Source organism: Rhinolophus ferrumequinum, chromosome X (genome assembly GCF_004115265.2).
Source record: "Rhinolophus ferrumequinum isolate MPI-CBG mRhiFer1 chromosome X, mRhiFer1_v1.p, whole genome shotgun sequence".
Lineage (NCBI taxonomy): Eukaryota > Metazoa > Chordata > Mammalia > Chiroptera > Rhinolophidae > Rhinolophus > Rhinolophus ferrumequinum.
The window spans coordinates 120,033,622-120,050,736 of NC_046284.1; the positions used below are offsets into that span (position 1 = coordinate 120,033,622).

At 46.2% G+C, this 17,115-nt stretch overlaps 1 protein-coding gene across 2 annotated transcripts in view; it reads left to right on the forward strand.

The window, feature by feature from the left end:
• Positions 1-17,115, forward strand: part of ANOS1 (anosmin 1) — a 515,987-nt gene that overhangs the window by 34,502 nt on the left and 464,370 nt on the right. For both annotated transcript variants that reach the window (XM_033107670.1, XM_033107678.1), the window contains exon 2: positions 2,795-3,652. The gene's annotated coding sequence lies outside the window, so the exon portion shown is untranslated. The remainder of the gene's footprint in view (positions 1-2,794; positions 3,653-17,115) is intronic.

The window sequence follows — 17,115 nt, forward strand, 5'->3', positions numbered from 1 at the left end:
ATGACGGCTTACCGATCCCCGGGGTCTGGTTTCCTCTTCTGATGTGGGCGGGGCCTGAGGTTCTGCACGTCCCACAGGGCCCTGGGTGACGCTGACGCTCTGAGAGACCAGCTCCTTCACACGTTGAGTGTCACGGCTTTAGAGCACAGCTCTGAGCCCTGGCTGCCCTTGCTGGTCACCTGGGAGGTTTGAAAAGTCCTGTTGCCCAGGCTTCATCCTGGAGCCGGCCATCAAATCTCTGGGGTCACACAGGTACCTTACAGAGGGAAGCAAGCCAGGTGTGGTGTAGGAGACCTGGAGCCCCCACGCCACCCCCCAGAGAGTGTCCACATGGAAATGAGGCCCAGTTACTAGCAGATATACTAGTTTTGGAACAGAGCCAGGCATTTGGATGGTGGATGGGAAAACAGTGAATTTTTACATGTGACCATTGGCCGCTCTTTTGGACGGAATGGCTCTGAGACAGCCCTTTAGCTCTAGTCTAATTTTCTTCTCAGCAACCGCACCCTACCTCTCAGACTGAAGAGCTCTCGTTTGTGAAATACAATCATAAAGAGCTGGTGCTCGTTTTGAATTAGTGTAGGTGGAAGGCAGCAGGGGCAGCAAGCATCTGGGGAGGTATATTATGTTCGTGAAAGATGGTTTAAAGTATAACTCCTGTCCAAGGAATGCAAATCAGTACTAAAAAACTACATTTTACATTGCACAGTGGGACATAATATTTAAAATATTTGCGTTCCGAAGATAAAGATGACTAATACGTTTGACATAATGCTTCCTGGAGTTATTTTCAGTGATGGTAACATTCCATTAAAACTCACTGTCTTCTCCCAGGCACCCCCGCTAAGGAGCAGGACCTGGGTTTTTATAATGTCACTATAGAGAAGCCACCTCCTCCCCCATTAAGTCCTCTCTAATACTACTGGCCAGTTGTTCCTACAGTACACTGAGCAGGACAAAAGTTCTGCGGGATGTTGTGAATAGACTCTACCAGGCAAAGGAGGTTCTGTGTCCAAATAAGTTTGGGCAGTCCTGGGCCAATCCTACCAATTATGTTGGGGCTTGTCGGCCTCTGACAAGGTCGACTCACAGCATTAATGGAGCAGGAGTTCATTTCTTCTCACATTACAAAAGACCCAGATGCAGCCTGTCCAGGGTTGGGGCTGTGACTCCACATGTTCACCAGCACCCCAAGGTGTCCCCTGTCCTTTTGTCATCAGCTTGTGTATACCCTCAACCCTCATGCTCACCACATTGAGGGCTGCCCCGAATGTGTATGTTCTAGGCTCAAAAAAGAAAGGAGGTAGGAAGACAGGGAAGAGGGAGTAGGGAAGGGAGAGAAGGAGGAAAGATGCCTCTGTTAGAAAAGCTGAAACGTTCCCCGAAATGTCTAGGGGTCTCCTCCTTAGATCTCATCAGCTAGAATGCAGTCCCATGGCTACCTGAGAAGGTGAGGATTGTAACAGAGCGCAAGGTGGTGGTGAAGTAAGTCACCCTTCTTTTTCTAAGAATGACGGAAGGAATGGGATGCCACATGGGGTCAAAAGGTTTCTTAAGGCCACTTAGTGCAGATTTTACTTTGTGCATGGCAAATGGGGGGCATTAATCTCTTTTCCTCCCATAAATCCTCATCTTTTCTTTTAAAGTGGAGGAACTCAAAGAACTATTGTTCTGGAAAATCTACTCTGGGCGAAGTTGTACTAATGTGTCATTTTGGGAAAGCCGTGTGTCCTATGATAGAGAGCAATAGGGGTTCGTGGAAGACCCTGGTGGACGGCCAATCCTATGTCTCTTGCCCTCTTCCTCCCTTATCCGTTTCTACTTTCGTAGCCTCTTTGAAGCTGAGGTTGGTCTTATAACCTGTTTCTGGGCAATTAGACACACATGGAAATCTTCTAGGAGCCTCCAAGGAAAGTTTTGGCTTTCTTGGTGAAAGGGATAGATGTCGTAGGCACTGTCCCTTTCCGGCTACCTCTGCTTTGAACACAGACACCGATGGCCGTCTGGCGAAAATGAGGGCAAGTCCCAGAGAATTCCGGGAACACGCCATTCGATTAATGCCAGTCACTGCCTGTCTCCAGATTCTTTTCATTTAAGAAACAATAAGTCTCTATTAGCTTAAGATGGACACGTCCCCCCTGATACCAAGACGTTAGTAAGGACATGCTCATCAGGCTGGCAGGACCTCAGCGCCTGCAGCTTCCTGGGTTCTACCCCGTTAGCCCCTGGCTCTGCTCGCCTCTGCCCGGAGCTTCTGCTTCCGGGTCCGGTTCCAGATGGCTGTGGTGGTGGAGGGACCTGGACTCACCTCCTCCAGTAGCTCGCCGAAGGCGAAGTTGCATAGGAAACAGCTTCCTCTGCAAAGAACGTAAAAACTGGCCGGGTGACTCCTATGAGGTAGGAGAGGCTGGAACACGGTCTCACCCTAAATATCAGAAGCGGCCCCCTGGTGTGAGGGAGGCTGTTTGCTTGTCTTGGATCATTCCTGGGGTGGGGGGCAGACGTCTGGTTTGATGCGCCTGGGGGTCTGCTGGGATTCTCTTCCCGGACAGGCTGGTGGCCACCGTGTTTCTTTTCAAAAAAAATTTTTTTTTATAAAAGCAGAGCTTTCCATGACAGATAGCCAGAAGCTTCGATGCACCCAGAAAGGGGCTTTGGAGTTCGTGCTGCTGTTCCTGGTTTTACAGCCAGAATTTTGGGGAAGGGACATAGGCACTTATGGAGCTGCGGTGCTCAATGCTGGCCCCCGATCTCTCGTCCTGTTCCCTGATTAGTTCTCTCATTCCCTTCACAGCCTGGAGACCTGCACTGCTGCAGGCAACTTGTTTCTCACGGGGCCAGACTATCTCGCTGGAGCTGCTGCCTGGACTCTTGTCCAAAGCTGAGTGGACTGTTTGGAAGGACAGTATTGCCATCTGTTTGACTCCAAGCAGTTCTCTTGCTTTGCATCTCTAGCTACCTCAGCCACGCATAGGATTGGCTCACCTTTGATCCTGGACATCTTCCTTATCTCAGACGGACTTTGTGTTCACCATGTGCCTTTGGATGCTCAAATTTGGGCTGGTGGCCATCCTGGTATGAGGTGATCCAGTCAGTCCCCAAGCCCTAGACTTGATCCTGGACCTTTCTTTTCCCACCACGGCTCCAGCACGTCTCCAGGGGTTGACAATTCTCTTATTGTTTTCTGGGAAACTGAATGGAGTAGCCAGCCTCCAAGATGGCGCCCGATGATTCTTCCCTCCTGATAGTCCCAGCCTTGTGCAGTTCCCTCCATATTGATGAGGGCTGACCAGGACAATATGATGACCAATGGGTTACCATGGAAACGATGGATTGATTTTGGAGGGTATATCATAGAAGGCATTGCCACCTGTGCCTTGGATCATGTGCTCTGGGGGAAGCCAGTTGTCCCATCATAAAGCCAGTTATGCAGCCCATCGAGAGATCTTCGTGGTAAAGAACTGAAGCCTCCTGACAGCAGCCAGCACCAAAGTGCCAGCTCTGTTCACATCTCATCTTGGAATTCACCCTCCTCCAGCCCCAGATCACCTTCAGGTGGGTGGTTGCAGCCCTGGTTGACATCTGCACTGCAACCTCACGGAGACCCTGAGCCAGAACCACCCACGGAAGCTGCTCGTAGAAACTGTGGAAGGTAATGGTCATGTGATTTTATACTGTTGAGTTTTGGTGCATTTTGTTACATAGCAACAGCTAACTAATACGTAATAGTTCAGGGCCCAGCCGTGGCCACCAGCAGTCCCTGCAAAGTCCTGTGCCCTTTTGCTGGACTGTGATAACGTTTGTGCTACAAAAGTGCCAATGTAATAGTTCCCTTTTGGAGTATGACTATGTATTTTTTAGTACTTAATTAGTATTTATTAAGTACTTTAATACTACTTATTAATTTGGAAAAAAATCAGAAATGTGTGAGAATTCAAAGAAAACAGGTAAAATAATATTTAAGAACGTACTTGATATAAAAAAATGTAATTGAATGAAACAAATCGAGAATGTCAAGTTGTACAGGGTATCGGGGAGGCCCATAGTTCCCCGCCCAGTTTATCTGAGACTCTGGACAGGTGCAGTAGGCTGTTTTTGGGCAGCGTGGAGGCTGCTGGAGTTGAGTATTATGTCTCCTTCATCTTGCTGTGTACCTTTTGAAGGTGTCTTTCCTTTACACTTGCAAAGGTTTAATATTAGAGCCCTGCCCTGGAGCCAAAATGGAGATGTACGTGAGGTAGGTGAGAGATTGTGTGTTTTCGTCTGCAAACAGTGAAGAATTCACAGGTAATATATGAGTATATGGGAGACGTGGGCTGCGTGGGTAAGCAGCGGGGTCCTGGGCAAGTCATTAATCTGCATCTGTGTGGTCCTTTGTAAGATGGGAGGTACCGTGGTTCCTCGAAAATAAGACCTAACCAGAAAATAAGCCCTAGCAGGATTTTTTAGGAGGACATTCCCTGAACATAAGCCCTCATGCGTCTTTTGGGGCAAAAATTAATATAAGACCCGGTCTTAGTTTTGGGGAAACACGGTAGAAGAAGCTTCTTGCGAGGGTTCGATGAGAATTCACTGGTGCCTCCTCCATTCTGTTCTGTTTTTGTCGTGATTATGATATACAATTAAGTTGCATTAAATAATTGCCTTAGTAAACACAAATGTGGTTGTAAGGGACAAACATCGCATGTTGCAATGCAAATAGAAACTGAGCCCAAGGAATGTCGGCTGATGTTTAATCTAATCCAAACCCAACGAGTTAGCGGGCACACTCACTTCACGTGATTCAAACCTAAGTGGGGTCATGACAAATATTAGTGACATTTGCCAATATTACTCTAAGTTTTTACCTTGTACAGTTAGCACACAATATCTTTTCATTGTGGTTCTCAATTATTGTTAAAACATAATGAATTGTTCCTGGGGTATACAAAGCTAAATGTTTCCTATCATCCCTGAAATGAAAAAGTATAGAAGTGTGTCACCCACAGGGATTTTACACACACACACACACACACACACACACACGCACACAGTTTTGAAAACGCAACGCTTCCATACATTGGCTTTCTTTTTCTACTGATGACACTAAAACAACTTAATATTAACCCCTAATGAATGTCTCTAATGTTTATCTTACTAACTTTGGAAGATGTGGAGCGAAAATGGTGTTAACATGGACTGCAAAGTTCATAGAGTGATGGACATTAGACGTCAGGGCTTGATGGATATAATAACTCTCTCGGGGTTGTCCCACTGGCTTAAACCGTACTGATAAGCAAAAAGGAAATCTTTTCATTTTCAACTTTGGACTCTGAAATTTAGGTTTCCTTTACAAGCGAATTGGTCCTGATTACTTAAAATTGTCTGACAGAGACCAAGGGCAGAAGGAGCCTTTCTGCAGTCCCTGCGTAGCTGTCTCCCAGGGGAACCTGCCTCGCTGCTAATCTCCTCTTTGGACCCTGCAGATCCAGGCCATGTTTTAATAAGGATGTTAAAGATGTTTGTCAAGCTCCCAGATGGCCAGAAGACCACTGGCAGGGTTAAGGTGCCATTTCACTGAAACTACAGTGGCATTTTTGGGAATAGATTGACATAAGAAGAAAGACCTAAAGGGAGAGGAGACAGGCAATTTGCTTGTGAAGGTTTTAATCCCGTCAGGCATCCTGAAAACCTGAAAGAGTTGTTTTTCTTTGCTCACACCCGGTGGGGCTGACCCTGGTCTGCAGACAGGGGATAAGGTTATAGGGTGCTCTCTCCTCATCTGTCCTTCCCACTCTCACCCTGCTGGACCCCACCTGGGCACCTGCCTACCTGCCAGGAGTTCCTGGTGTAAAGGTGAAGGGGGAGCGGGTCCCTGTCTTCCGCTCTGTGAGCGGATCTAATTTTATTCTATTGTTTTCCCAGGTGTTTTTTTGTTTCACACTTTTCTCCCTTCAGCTCAGGCAGAACAGGACTGTTCCGTTTTGTCCAGGAGTAAACCTCAGAATACATGAGGTTTGGGTTTATATGCCAAATTGTGGTCGGCATGTTAGGGGCAGGTTAATATGGGAGATGCAGTGACCACTGACTTCGTGTGAGTCAGTCTCCAGTTATGGAAAGCTTTCTTCTGTTTCATAGGAGATTGGGACGGCCAGGCTGTCATCGGGAGAAGAGAATGCACGACGGCCACCATTCACGTGGCACCTTGTAGGACGGCTGGTGGACTGAACACTGGTGGACTGAACACTGGTGGACTGAACACTGGTAGCCCAAGGTCTGATTTTCGGTCTTTAAAATGTTGTTGCCTTACTTCACAGTTTTAAATAGTGACCTCTGCCTTGAAAGATGCCCATAACAACGTCTGTAGCTCATTCATTTTGCAGTTGTTGAAAAAGCGAGTTGACTAGTTTAATATGTGTGGGCGTATGTGTATGTATGTGCACGTGTGTAAATGGGCACATGTGTGTCCGTGTACGCAAGTGTGTGGTTGAAAGATAAACTGAAGTATGTTAAACATTTTAAGGGTTTGTTTGAGCAGAAATTGATTCCAATCGGGCAGTGCCAAACTGGAAGTGGTTAGGAGCACTCCACCCACAGGAGCTGGGGAGAGACTTTTATAGAGAAAAGGCGGAAGCAACGCAAGGAAAATTTTGGTTGGCTAGAACTTCAAGCCCAGTTGGCTGTGATTGGGTGTCCTTAGCCTTTTGATTTCGTAACCTTGAGGCATTTTCAGCCTTAGGTTTTGGTTTGCTCTAATGTAGGCATTAGAGCCACCTCAGTCTAGTAGCTGCTGTTGAATTAATTGAACAGTGTGCATGCATGAATGTGTATGCATGCATACAAGTGTGCTTGCGTTTTTATGGGTGCTGTGTGCCTGCATGTGTGTGCTTCTTTGCATATATGCATGCATGTAAATGTGCATGCGTGCAGTGTGTGTGTGCTGTGTGTTCACATGTATGTGTGCATTTACGTTGGCGTGTTTCTATTTAGTCACTGCACATAACCTGTGGTAACCTCTCCTGTACTTTGGTTCTTGTTTGTTTGCCCACCATCGCTGCTTGCTCTCACGTTTGTATGCAATCAGAAATGATTTCGAGGCCCCAAATACGAGACTGCGGCTTCACAGAATTAATGGGTCAGGAGGAGCATACTGATTAAGCAGGAAGAGAGGTTATTTAAACGTAACTCCTAGCAATCAGGGACCGCAGGAGGAATAGCCGGGGAGCAGCCCTCCCAGCTCTGGAGGGGAGGGGTGGCTGTTGCTTGGAGACGAGGGTGAAGGGAACAAAAGATGTGGGGAGGCTCCTTCCGGCGCTGACAGGGCTCCGGAGCCTTGCTTGGGTTCAGACCGCTGTTTGGAAGCAGGACTCGCTGCTTCGTATCTGTGCCTTGTGCCTCGGGCACAGCCGCCCTGCAGCAGGCCACGTGTGCCAATAAGTAAACGCCCGCGGAGGCTTCCAGGCCTGGTTTTGTTTGCCCATTGCTTCCCTTTCCCCTGCTTCTCTTCCTGTCTTTTCATCGCCTTTTTCTTTTCCTTTTCCTCGCCCTCTTTTCCCTCCTCCTCTCTCCCTAGCCCCTTCCTTCCTTTCCTCCCTCTGTTCGAAAAAGAAAACGGTTATAAAATTCCTTTTTTCCCTGGCTACCCTCACACAATGAGATGAAAAGCCAGCAGCACAGTAGTTAGTTACCTCAGTCCGTAAGCATGTTTTTCCTGGAGACAGAACCTATACTCCTCAAATAAGCTTTTTGTATATTTATGCCCATATCTGTTTGCAATTCCTTACCAAGTCTTCCTCTGTAATCCTAACGCATACTATATATACCCTCTCCTTCCGTTTGTATCTTCTGGGCCAAGGAGGCTCAAAGCGGTGCATCTGGCTGGGGGAGAGGTGGGCCGGGGAGCTTTGAGGACCTACAGTTCATGGATTGTTAGTCGCTCCTGCTATGTGAGTCCTATACAGGCTGGTAGAAATGAGAATAAAAGCCAGTGCATTTCTCAGATGCTTCACACACCAGGCAGCCTGTGGCCCTGCTTGCCCTGTGACACTCGTTCTTAGCCTCCAGGGATGTCCTCACTCAGCTTCTCATCACACACCGAGAGGAGTTAGGACACTTCCTGCAGACCAGACCGCCACCAGACCGCCGTCTCCAGGAAGCTGACATTCTAACCGTCTCCCTCCCCTGCCAATCTAAATGTGCAGCATCAGACAGGTCGTTGTCGCCCCTTATGTATGGTTTCGCTTTCCGTGGTTTCCGTCCAACACAGCCTGAAAACGTTAAATGGAAAGTTCCAGAAATCAACAGCTCAGTGCGTACGCAGGGTATCGTGTCTTGTAAGAAGGTTGAGTGCAGGGCAGTAAGATATTTTGAGAGAGAGAGAGAGAGACCATAGCACATAACTTTTATTACACTATATTGTTATAATTGTGCTATAGTATTATTGTCGTTCATCTCTTACTGAGCCTAATTTATAAACTAAATTTTGTCATTGATATGTATGTATAGGAAAACACATAGTATATACATGGGGTTTGGTGCTCTCTGAGGTTTCACACGTCTCTTGGGGGCCTTGGAACGTATTCCTGGTGGATAAGGTGGGGACGACTGTATTTAAAGGAAGGATGTAGCAACAAAACACCAGTGGGCACAAATCAACAGGCAGAGTCTAACGGCGACATAGCAATCAGGATCTCCGAACTTCCCCGTGGCTTATTTAATTAAACTCTAAGTGGTTGTGGAAAGATGGGAAAGTGGGCAGCTTGTCAGAAATGTGCATTCTCGGGCCCCCCCGGATCTGCTGACTTGGCTGGGGCTGCTCTCCAGGGCTCACGGATTCACACTGCGGCGAACGTTGGGACCCTCAGCTCCGGGGTGAACTCTGCACCCTCTAAAGATTCTGAGGCCTGTTCCTTTTCCTCCCACAATATGATTCCCACCTGACCCAGGACCACGGGCGTTGAGTAGGAGGGTAAATGCAGCTTAAATACCCACGTACTCCTGCGAGAGTGGAGAGCACGCGACAGAGAATTTAGATGAGTTCCCCATTTGGTCGTCATTGCCGTCAGGGTAACGTTCTTGCCATTGGGTGTAATTATTCACGATCAACACCTGTCTTCTGCAAGCATCAAAGCTTGGAAGATTCTGCAGTGAAGACAGCGATGTTTGCATTCTACGACGAGCTCCAAATCACCCTGCCCTTCCCGGCTATATTACCGCCCCTGACTCCACACGCTCCTCATCCCGGCGGGGCCAATAAATGAGCATTAGCGTCTAGGACAGGAGTCCGGGAGGCCACAAGGCCGTGCTCCTGTGTCCTTTGTCACTCGAGGGCCTGAGGAGACAGTGCAGGGCTGCTGTGTGGAAACTTTCAAATGGTCCAACGCTGCTGGCATTCCGTGAGCCATTAGACTGTTCCACAGTCTAGTGGATTTCGTGATTAGAAAGTAATTTCATCCCCTAAAGCCTTGTGCAGACCGGGCTACACTGGGAGAATATTGTTTTAGTTGTCACTGCTGCCCAGCTGAGACTTAAGAAAACAAAAGAAACAATTTCATATGATAATATTAGCAAATGCGTCCTCTCTAAGCCTCCGTCTTCACCCCTTTGGAATTGCATTATCTCCTCTCTGAATTGTTGACTTCCTTGCATAAAGAATTTAGTTGTATAAAGCAGGGCAAATTATTTCACACTTGCTTTGATCACAAATCTGTTGAGGTGGTTGAACCGTTGAATAGCTTTGCTCCGAGAAGGGAAAGGTGGTCAAACTGTTAGCATAAATCAAGAGGCCCAAGTACTGTCTTGAATATTTTCAGATGGATTTACAAGGTAGCTTAAGAAGGTCAAAGATGCAGGGAACAGAAAGCATGCCGGTTGTTCATTATTTTAGCAGTCTTCTAATGTCACGTCTCTCATGCGGCATCTGACATCTCGATAATGTACAGCCAAAATGCGGTCACCATGACAACCCTCTGTGCCATTAATTTATTGTCATGAGTTAACTTGGATTAGGATCTTGGCTACATTCTGAAATGTTTGGTCTTCGTTTTAGCCGAAGACCATTTGGTGGTTGTTTGTATTCCTTCCAGTTTCTGGATCTGGGCAGCGAATGTTGACTTCTTTCTCTCCCCTCCCGTGAAAGCGTGTCTTCACTTCATAATAGAATTTGTAAGTTTACATGACGGGAATTGGCTCACAGCTCTGTGTGCTGGGTGGCGCTGGTGGTGTATCTGCTGCGTAATAGTAATACATTTAAAAAATACCTTGAAGCTTTGAAGATTTTATTTAGTGATTACATCAACCAGTTGCCCATTGATGTATAGCAGCATGGAGACTTGCAGAAGTGGAAGATTTGTTGTTAGGCCACACGTAAATGATGGTGGCAAGAGCAAAAATGACCTAAAATTTATGAAAAATATGTAGCTTCATCCACTAGCAGTCAGTTAACGAATGACAACAAAAGTTGCCCCAAGCATACTTGTATAACTAGTATCCGGGTGGAAGCTGCCGCTGGCCTGCAGTGGGCTACAGCGGGCTGCAGAAGCAAGCCCAGGAATTGGGGGCCGACATGGAGGGGTCTGCTGGACAGGCTGTGGGTGAAAACCAGTAAGAACATAATGGGTGCAGCCTCTATCAAAAATAGTATGGGAGTTTCCTCAAAAAATTAAAACTGGAACTACCGTATGATCCAGCATTTCCACTTCTGGGTATTTATCCCAGGGAAGTCAAATCACTATGTCAAAGAGATAGCTACCCTGCCATGTTCATTACAGCATTATTTATAATAACTAAGACATGGAAACAACCTAAGTGTCCATCGACAGACGCATGGATAAAGAAGAGATGGTACATACATACAACGGAATACTATTCAGCCATAAAAAGAAGGAAATCTTGCCATTTGTGACAACATGGATACACCTGGACGGTATTATGCTGAGTGAAATAAGTCAGACAGAGAATGACAAATACCTATGATCTAATTTATATGTGGAATCGAAAAAAACCACACCCCAAACGCGTTGAAAAAGAGATCAGATTTGTGGTTGCCAGAGGTGGGGGGTAAAGGATGGCGGAATTGGGTGAAGGTCGTCAGAAGGTACAAATGTCCAGTTAGAAAGGTAAATAAACCCTGGGGGTGTCATGTATAACAGGATAACTACACTTAACATTGCTGGATGGTATATTTGAAAGTTGCTGAGCGAGTAGATCCTAAAAGCTCTCATCACAAGGAAAAGAAAAAAATTGTAACTGTATGAGGTGATTAAAAAAGAAAAACAATATGATGAATTATAAAACTTTATGCAGGTATAAAAAGGTGTGCACAGTTTTTATTAGTTGCAGCCTTGCTGCATGTAATTATGTTAAGTATAGATAAGAGTAAATGCGAAAGTAGAGTTTGGGAGTTAAAGTCTGGATTTGAAGAAAATTGAAGAGCCACATAGACACTTTGTTTCAGGCAGAGAAAAAGGACATAGAAACTGTAGGATGGGAGCAGTGGATCTAGATATGGTGGTGGGGAAGGAGGAATAGTGAAAGATTCATGGCCCTTTATCGTAGGCCAGAGACAGTGCTGGAAAGATGAGAATTATTTGGGGCTCTGAATCGAGACAGACTTGAGGAAATGCTGGCTTTGACTTTGTTATGGCAGCCCTAGGAAGCTGATGTAGGGCGTGTATAAAATAGTGAAATAAACCTCCAGCACAGGAAGTCATTTCGAATCCCAGCTGCTGCAGCTGGGAGCAGCGGTGTTTATAAATGAGACGTAGAAAATAGTCATGGAGGAACGCGTTCTGAAGACCTGGTGGGAAACCTTCCAGATCCTCCAGGGGCCTGAAGATTCCTTGTTTTGGCTTAAGACTTTTGAGTGTTAGCAACGTCTTCCCGCTTCATGCGTGGAAAAACAGAGGGGCTGCCTGTCATCTCAGGTCACGGCCGCTTCTGTCCTTACTGAGACTGCAGTGTAGAATGAATTGGCAAACGGATGAAGCGCTGCCAACCTGTTACTTACTTGGTTTAGGCAGAGACACTGATAAGCATGAACACTGAACATACTGCATGCTGAGAAGGGAAAACGTGGTGTACGTGACAACAGTTTGTGACAGCAGAAAGGAACCAGTTTGGCTTAGACCAGGGTTTGGGAAACTTACTGGAAAGGGCCAGATAGTAAATATTTTCGGCTTTGTGCGCCATGCAGTCTGTCGTGAGGGTTCAGCTCTGCTGTCGTCGCGTGAAAGCAGCCACAGACCACAGCACAACGTTGGCACATGGCTGTATTCCAATAAAACTTTATGTGTGAACACTGAAATTTGAATTTCATATCATCTTCGTGGGTCATGATGTATTACGGTTCTTTCGATTTTGTTCAAACCATGTGAAAGCCATTCTTAGCTTGCGGACCGTTCAAAACCAGGTGGTAGGCGGGGTGTGTCCGCGGGCTGTGCTTTGCAGAGCCCCGGCTTGCTGAGCCCTGGCTGAGAATGATGACAGGGATGGATGAGCTGGGATGTGTAAAGCAAAGTGGGTCTGCGTGGACGTCACACAGGGGTACCTGTCCACACGCTTCAAGCTAAAGTTTGCTCCTGTATCTTCGTTATCGGTGCGGTTAGCGGTTAACACTACAGCCATAGTTTAGTTACTTTAATTCATTGTGTGTTCCCTAGTGAGCATTTAGCTGTTTTTAGTGTATCCCCCAACCTAATTATTACTGTTGTGTTGTTGTTTATAACCTAAGCCCACAGTTAAGAGAACCGTGGTAGATCGAAAGACCTTCCTTAACGGCCTAAAACCATTTCTTAAAAGCTCTTTCCTCCATGACTCTTTTCTACCCAATTTACTCGTCTGTGTGGTCGCTACCCGGTGCCCTGGGGCAGAGGCTCACTGCACTTGCTTTTCCTCCTGGGCACACAGCTAGACCACATTTCCTAGTGTCCTTGGCATGTCGGGTGGCCCCATGCCTGAGTTCTGTCCATGTGACATGATATACGCCACCACCAGTCCTGCCCCAGACAGCCTCGTGTGCAGTGCTCCACGCTCGCTTTTCTCCCCCGGGCGTGCGTGGAACGTCGCTTCCTTACAGCCCTGGAATTGGGCAAATCCACAGGTTGGAAGCAGAGATGCCAGAAGCACTGTCAGAGCAGGAAGCTGTGCGTTGGAATGTTGTGTGAACAAGAAATACATCTTTATTGTATTAACCCCCAGGGCTGTTTCTTATAGCAGCTCTCCTACCCTGACTCTACAAGTCCAGCTTGTGAGGGTGGGATGCACTTAACAAAATGGTGCCCGGAGGGACACAGTTCAATTTTAGTAGCTGTTCCCTCACACTTGGCCTTATATGAGGTTGGATAATTAAGTTCGCAAACTCATCCTAGAAAAAGTGCTACATACCTCATTGCTGAATATCACTACGGTCACCTTTGAAGGACTCCCCTTGGGAAGCTATGCACTGACGCCAGCGCCTTGTCCACCCTTCAAAGCTATTTTGGAACTCTTTCTGGAATGGCCATCAGAGCTGTCATCGTTTTACCCTTGGTGTCCTGAATGTCATCAAAATGTCTTCCTTTCAATATTTCTTTTATTTCGGATAAAGAAAGAAGTCACTGGGGGCCAGATCAGGTGAGTAGGGAGGCTATTCCAATACAGTTATTTGTTTACTGGCTAAAAACTCCCTCACAGACAGTGCCGTGTGAGCTGGTGCCTTGTTGTGATGCAAGAGCCATGAATTGTTGGCGAAAAGTTCAGGTCGTCTAACTTTTTCATGCAGGTTTTTCAGCACTTCCAAATAGTCAGCTTGGTTAACTGTCCACTTGGTACAAATTTTCATAATGAACAATCCCTCTGATATCAAAAAAGGTGAGCAACATTGCAGCAAGGTTGCAAACGTAATTGTCAGACCTCGTAGATGCCTGGACACCCAGAACCACTCTCCTTGCCCCATACCGCTGGCTGGCTCCTCACGGGCGCTTTCTAAGAGCACCCTGAGCTGGCACACCTCGTGCTGTGTGTCCCGTCCTCATCTGCCAGTTGATCGCCTCTTTCTTATATTAGGTTCCGTCTTTGAGAGCCATTCGTGGTGCTCAGATGAATTCCCTGTCCAGTTTTCCTTGCATCTTTTTTTTTATATGTTCAAGTTAATGGATGACTGACAGCACAGAAGATACATTTGAACGGCTCAGAAGTGCTGGGGGTGCATGTTTCTGTGGGCTGAAGGGACACTGGGGGGGTGGGTGAGGAAGGTGAGCCAGGTCAGGAATGAGGTCAGAATGTCCACTGATGACAACTCCACGTTGGCCTGGGGTGTCTAGAGGGCAGGCAGGATGTGATGGTCGAGTATGCACTTGCCACCTATATACATGTTATGGTTTGGTAACTTTTAAAGGCTATTGTATATGCTGCTAAAAATATATTAATGACCACAAACATGAACATACATTTTATATAACGTAAGTTATATATTTATTGCATATAATGATATGTTATACAAAATATAAATATGATTGTGTTATCTAAAATAGATAATTATGTCGCACAGTTATTTTATATAATGTAGTATATAAGTATTGTGTTCTATAATAACAATAACTTTGATATATACAAACATGTTTTATATATAATTTACATAATATGATTATGTTAGAGAGTTATGTAATATAAAAGTTACATGGCTTTGTAATATACACAGATGCATATTTGTTGGCATCTGTTCTACAGAAGCACAGGCTGAGTTTTGTTTGTTTCTTTCTCAAGATGCAGCACTTTGGTTTTCCGATACCAATTGATTTACTTCCTGAAATAAGGACACAAGATTACGGGTAATCTTCTCAAGTGTCAAATTGTGTGACTGCAGAGAGCCTCAGCGTTTTGTCTCACCGTGGGTGCCTGATATTCAGCACAAAGCGGAGATTCCCCCGCGTCCCTCCCACCAAGAGCAGCCCCCAGGGTCTTTTCATGCGGCAATCAAGCCGCCTTTCCCCGGGGATTGGGCCTCCCCGGGGATTGGGCCTCGTAACCACTGTGATCCATTTGCCAGTGCCTACAGAGCCTGCAGCCAGCAGGGCCCCCGCGGCAGCTCCATGAGTGGAAATGCTCACTCACAGGGCAGCTCGTGGACGCAGTCCTAGCGCTGCGTGGCGTCCTGCACCTTCCCTGCCTCCCCTGTCTTTCCCACGGCTCTTTCCATCCCAGCCGTGGGAACTGCATCCTTCCAGTAGCTCTGGCCGGGAACCTTGGAGCCGTTCTCGGGCCTGCCTCTCTCTCCAGCCCTGGCCAGTTCCTCCGGAAATCCTTTTGGCCCTACCTTTCACGTGCGCGGATCCGACCTTCTTGCCCCACCTGTAATGCCCCTGGCGTCTGAGCCACCAGCACCTTTCTTCCAGCACAACTTGTATGCATATCAACGGGAATTAAAGGCTTTTTTTTTTTGAGCGATAAAAGTTGAAAAGAGAGATAAAGGAATCTGCAGATGAATGAGAGTTGTGAGAAATAGATGACCTGAAGTAGAACCAACTGCTCTGTTTGTCTGTGTGTCTGGGGTGGGGTGGTCGGGGAGGGCAGGAGAGGAAAAGGAAAGAAGTGCTTCTGAGGGACGAAGTCTTGGTTGGTTGGTAAACATTAGGTGAGAAAGTTCAGCGTGGGCTTCAAGGTCATGCATGGAGCTTGGCTTGACAGTTTGGCTTCTCGCAGGGGTCTGATGGGAGGGGCAGCATAGAACACTCGTGGCTGACTCTCAGGAGAAGAGCCTCGAGTAGCCAGGTTTCTGAAGACTTGGAGGTCTTGTAGGGGCATTTGGTTGAGGGCAAAGGAACAACTTCAGGGAGAGAGAGGGGCCAGTGGAGTGTTTCTGGAAAGATAATGGGGATGGTTGGGGGTCTTTGTACCATGCAGACTGATCCTGCAGTTTTGGGTGGGCTGAGATCCTGCATTCCTGAGACAGTCTTAATTGCTGCTGGTCGCTACAGACCATCTTTCAAATAGCCTGGGGTGAAGCTAGGATAGTTTCTTTACCTGGTCAAACTTGAAATCCACTTTAATCCTTCTGTGATGGATCCTTTATTTGAGTTTGGGTAGATAGACTGCAACCAGTTTTGCCTTTTAGTTGCCAGATCCGTAGGGTAGGGATTTCTTCCCTGCTTAGAACCACTTATTCTTAAATTTCTCTAAGAGGCATTTTAAAAAGTGATACAAAAATAACATTTTATACGTGTCTTGGACAGTTTCTCCCCAACAAGAAAACATAAACTCTGTTGGAACAAATAATGTAGCAAAATCTATTGCATACCTTTTATATCATCATGCATTTTAAAAAAATTGAGGTGAAATTCACCTAAAATAAAACTAATCATTTTAAAGTGTACCATTCAGAGGCATTTAGTACATTTGCAAGGCTGTGCAACCATCACTTCTATCTAGTTCCAAAACGTTTCCATCACTCCAAAATTAAAGCCAATGCTCAGTAAGCAATTACCCTACCTCCTTCCCTCTCCCTTCCCAGCCCCTGGCGACACCATCTAGTTTCTGTTTCTATGGATTTGCCTCTGGATATTTCATATAAATCGAATCACACAATATGTCTCCTTTTGTGTCTGGCTTCTTTCACTTAGCATAACGTTTTCAAGGTTCATCTACATTATAGCATGTCTCAGTAGTTTGTTTGTTTCTATAGCCGGACAACATTCTGTTGTATGCATACATCACAATTTGTGCATGCATTTATCCTTCGGTGGACACTAGGGTTGTTTGTGAATAATGGCTATTGGCTATTGTGAACAATGCTGCTATGAACATTTGTATAAATTCTGCATCTTTGTTTAGTCCAGGGAGTGATTTCTTTCTGAAAGATGCAAGTAGAGTTTGAAGTTAGTGCTTTGAAGAGATTCACCAAAGGCTTGACACTCTGATATTCAAATTCAAAAATGAAAACAAATTGTTTTCTAAAGCAGACGTCCAGGTATTGTCAATTGTTGCAAGTGCTGACCTATCTCCTGTGAAAGAAACTCTTCAACCGTGTATTCAGGAATCGTGTCACAGTAGGTCAAGAGTGATTCCTTCTTAGAATTCTTTCGAAGGTCCACAGGTCTTCAGAGACACTGTGTGTCTGCCCACAGGGGAGTTGTCTACCTTTCTGCCAAGGGTACACTTTGA